We start from the raw sequence: 5,068 nt of genomic DNA, 5'->3' as shown, positions 1-5,068 counted from the left end.
TGTAATATCCTCCTGAAGGAGAGATCCTTTAATTAGTATGTAGCGACCTTCTTTACCTCTTCTCACGAATTTTAATTTGAAGTCTATTTTATCTGATATTAGGATTGCAACTCCCGCCTGTTTATGAGGGCCGTTTGCTTGGTAGATTTTGTTCCAGCCTTTAACATTGAAAATGTGTTTGTTTTTACGGGCAAGATGTGACTCCTGCAGGCAGCAGATAGAAGGGTCTTGTTTTTTAATCCAACTAGACAGTCTATGTCGCTTAATTGGAGAGTTCAGTCCGTTATCGTTAAGAGATAGGACTGAGAGGTATTTGGGAGTTCCTGCCATGTTATCTACCTTCTTGGGGGCTGTGAAAACTGGCTTCTTCCTATGGTTCTTGGATTCCCCGTTTGGGTGCAGTTTGTTGGCCTTTATTGTGGTCTTGTTGGTTTTCTATGTGTAGGACATCTTTAAGAATCTTTTGTAGGGCTGGTTTGGTGGAGATGTATTGTTTCAATTTTTCTTTGCTGTGGAAGGTTTTTATTTGGCCTTCAGTTATGAAGGAGAGTTTAGCTGGGTACAGTATTCTTGGTTGATAGTTGTTTGTTTTTAGGGTATGGCATACATCATTCCAGGCTCTTCTTGCTTTGATTGTCTCTGCTGAGAAATCTGAGGTGATTCTAATTGGTTTCCCTTTATAGGTGATTACCCTTTTCTCCCTGACAGCTTTAAGGATCTTTTCCTTGTTCTGAGTTGATCCTGTGTGGATTATAATGTGACAGTGGGATGTCCTATTCTGGTCTGGTCTATTTGGGGTTCTAAAGGCTTCTTTTATCTGAATAGGCCTATCTTTTTGCATGTTTGGGAAGTTCTCTGCTAGGATCCTGTTAAACAAATTTCCTAGACCATTAACTTCTGTTTCTAGGTGCTCCTCTACACCCATTATCCTTAAGTTAGGCCTTCTGATGGTGTCTTCCAGGTTTTGAATAGATCTATCATATTTCTTGGACTTGTCTTGGATGGTTGTATGTTCTTTCTCTATAATATCTAGGCTCTCTTCAATCCCTGAGATTCGATCTTCTGCATGGTCTAACCTGCTGTCAAGCCTCTCTACTTTGTTTTTTATCTCTTTTCCTTCTAATTGGTCAGCTTTGATGGCTTCAAGTTCTTTGTTGAAACTCTGTTTTAGGTCTTGTATGAATCTCTTTACTTCCTTAATTTGGTGTTCAGTGTTTGTCCTCAAATCACTTAGTTGATTGGATGTGGTTTCTTTGGACTCCCATTCCTTCTGTGGGTTCCATTCAGCTTTCCCTTTGTGGTCTCCCTGACTTCCTTCAGCTCTTTGTTAATGGATTCTATGGATGCCTTTGTGTGTTCTGTACCTGGTCTCTCAATTCCTGTATTACTCTTTGTTTAGCTTCCTCACGTTCGTGGGATTCCTGCCGTTCTCTTTGAGTGTTCTCAGCCTGCTCACGCCATTCCTCCCTTTCTCTTTGAGTATTCCCAATTTGTTCACGCAAATCCTGTATTAGTTTTTGAGTAGCTTCCTCACGCTTATGATATTCCTGTATAAACTTCTGGGATGCCTCCTCTCTCTCCCTATCATGCTCATACATAGTCCTTTGTAAGTTGTCAAACTTCTCATTTATTATGTTTGCCACCAGTGTTTGTAGAGCTATTTGGGAACTCTCCTCTGGATTGTTCATTATCTGATCTGACCCCTGATTTTCAAGATTGGGAATTGAGATACCCGAATTTGCCATTTTTCTTGTGTTTTTCCGGCTTACTCTGCCCATTTGAGATGAAATACCACCAGTTTTGTGCTAGAGCACTATCTTAAGGCAACCATCAACCAAAGTTTGCATTTGTACAGTCAATAGTCTACAGATACATACAATCTAGTTCAACAGATACATCTATTCAACATCAAACAACTATATTTTGAAAGACTTCGAACTGCAGAAAAGAATTTGGAAAACCAGAAATTATTAGGATTAGGGAGAGATGTGGGTAAAAAATGGGAATAGATTGGTGTGGGGAGGCACAGGGAGTGTTAACTATGTCCTAATCACAATGCAGGAAATGGGTTGGGTAGGATGCAAGTAGAGAGAGAGAGAAAAAGAAGAGAGGGATAGGGGAATGAAAAGAGACCAGAAAAAAAATAGAAATGTAAAAATTAATGTTATTATAGAGATTAAAAGACCATCTATTTAGAGAGGAATGTGAATATGTTGAGAGAAAGGGAGGGACATAGAGGAGTTGTGAAAAACTTTAAGGATGGGAAAGGGAGAAGAAAAGATCAGAAGTTCAGTAGAGCTAGACAAAAAACAAAAAGATAATTAAGAAAGAAAGAAAAAGAGAAAGAAGATAAGAAAAGAAAGGAAAACGCTCATTTACATATTCCTACAATAAAAATTATAAGAGGAGAAAAAAAAGTTACTGGAAAACAATTATTTTTTCAGAAGAGGCAAAAATTAAAGATTAATAAAAGTTTTAGAAGAGGAGAAAAACAAAAAACAAACAAAAACAAAGAAAAGAAGAAAAAAAAAGTCCTTTGATTTTTTTTCGGGGGGGGAGGGAGGGGTGGGAAGAATCCTGTATCTCCCTTTTCTCTGTAACCAGCCTTTTGTTGGAGTCTCTGGTCAGCTTGAGGTCCTGTGGCTTGATTGGTTTCTTAAGTCGGTTTGTTGGAAGAGGCAGAAAAATGCTCTGCTTTACCCAAGATTTTGAGATCCCCCTCCCAGGTTAGTTTTCTGGGAGGGTGATCTGCTTTGAGAATCACAAAAGAGGGGGATGCAGTGGTGAGGCTAGGTTCTGGGTAGAGTTGAGGCCTTTCAACAATCAGTAGCTTTTTCCTGGGGCTGTTTTGTGCAAAAAAAAAAAAAAAAAATCTCCCAGAGCCCAGCCTGGAGCCGTTCTCAGGGATTCTGTTTTACAATTGATTGTGGTGGCTGCTAGAGGGAGGGGCAGCCTCTGGCTCTGGTTACCCAGTGAGGGAAGCCACTCAAATGGCTGGCGCTTGAGCTGGGTGACTTTTCCCTGGATGGAGCCGAGTCTGGCAGGTCACTTCGCCTTTAAGTTCTTGTGACCTGCTAAATGACTCATTTTATTCCAAGGCCTGGGTTGGAGCTGGCAGCTCCTCCGAGCTTTGTCGGTATCCAAGATGGAGATCACTGGTGCTGGGGGGGAGGGGTGGCCTTCCCTCCTCTGCTCCCTGAGAAGGAGTGAGGACATCGGGCTTCTACTCACGCCGAGTCTTGGATCCTGGGTCATCTCTGGTCTGCAAGCTGCAGGATGAAGATGTCTGCTCTTTGTTGGTTCTTGCTGGTGTTCAGTAGAATCTGCTCGCCCGCTGCGTCTGGCTCCTTCGTCCCGGACTCTCTGTGTGAGCGCTCAGGTATGGCCCCGGCTGTGGTCTCCGCCGCTTGCGACCCTGCCGCCGCCGCCACGGCAGCTGCTGGCGAGCACTCAAATGTGTCTTTTTGCCTTGGCTTCCCTCTCTTGTCTAACTCTCTGTCCTGTGATGGCACACTTGGTGTGATTCTCTGGCTTAGGACTGTTCACTGGAACTCTAAAACTGCTTTCTATGCGATAGCTTGTTCAGATTACAGCTTCTCCTCCGCCATCTTCCTGGAACTCCTTCTCTGATGTTACTCTTACACTGTGGTCATGCAGATAATCAGTTTCCTAAAATCCAAGAATATTTTTTACATTCCTTACTTATTTTTCCTTACACTGATCTCCCTTAAGTAACATTTCTCCATCTCACAGTTGGGAAAATATTGACTTTATTTCTAATGCAACTAAACCAATACATTTTCTATGAAGATATTTTTCTATCAGTTTTTTTGCAATCCATCTACACTTTTGTTCTCTGCTCAAAGCTCTCTGCTCCAATGTCTTATCAAATTATATTATAAATATGTTCTTTTCTTTTTTCCACGGTAGTGTGAGCTCTTGGGAATTAAGCACCTTTTAAAACTATCTGAACTGTTCCTATTTAAATCGAATTTCTTCAACTGACCTTTATATGTATAACTAATATTTTGAAAGGTACATTTTCCTAAAGAAGTTATAAAATGAGTGCTTCCTGACTTTTGAAAATATTTTGAAGCATTTAATAAAAATATATTTTGAAATATTTATTGGGCATTGAGACATTTAAAGAATAAAATAATGATGAAAACATTTATCTGCTGACATATTCAATAACAAACATAATTCAGCCTATCAAAATTAATTTTGTATTGTTCAAGAGATAAACTCTAGTAAGTCTAGTAAGCTCATGTAAGGGGATGCATCGCCATCTGCTGGCCATTTTAAGTTTTAACTACATTAACCCCCAACACTAGCTTGTTTATGTTGTTATATGCATGTTGGTAAGCATCTGATTACACAGAAGAAAATATGTTAAATTAATTGACTGAAATTTAATATAAAATAAAATATATTTTAATTAAACAGATATATGTTTCTGATTGCTTTATCCATTCAATTGTGTCACAATGAGTTTAATACTCTGAATAATAAGGCTATAAAACTTCAGAAACAGACAACCAATTGGTAATCATTCGCCTTCATTTAAGATACTTTTAACCTAAGTTAGAGCAAAGCATAACATTTCCTGATGTCAAGCAATTAAAAATTTATTTTCATTAAATAGTAAGAGTTACATATAAACATAAACATTGACACTATACAAAGAAAATACTGAACATATCTCTGTAAAATACTGAACAAATCTCTGTTGTTTGGCACTTTATCTTTTTACATTCAAAAGTAAAATCTTGTCCTAAATGCAGTTATAAGTGCCTATGTGTAGATGTATTTTCATTTAACAAGGGTATTCTTCCTCTTGGATAGTATTTATTCTCCTAAAAATTAAAATTTAATCTCTTTGTAATAGATTGTTTGACTAGACATGCTAATCTTGACAGAGATGATTTATGATTTTGAGAATATAACTAAATTTTACAAAGCCCTTGAGGAAGCTGACAGGAGTTTGTATTAGAGAAATGGTGGTTGCATTTTAAAGGGGAAAAAAAGCTCAAGAGCAGACATTTCAGGTATTAATTAACTACATAAT

Source organism: Dipodomys merriami, unplaced genomic scaffold, assembly GCF_024711535.1.
Source record: "Dipodomys merriami isolate MVZ:Mamm:240054 unplaced genomic scaffold, mDipMer1.0.p SCAF_662, whole genome shotgun sequence".
NCBI lineage: Eukaryota > Metazoa > Chordata > Mammalia > Rodentia > Heteromyidae > Dipodomys > Dipodomys merriami.
The sequence above is the reverse complement of the archived record's forward strand: the minus strand, read 5'-3'. Positions refer to the sequence as shown.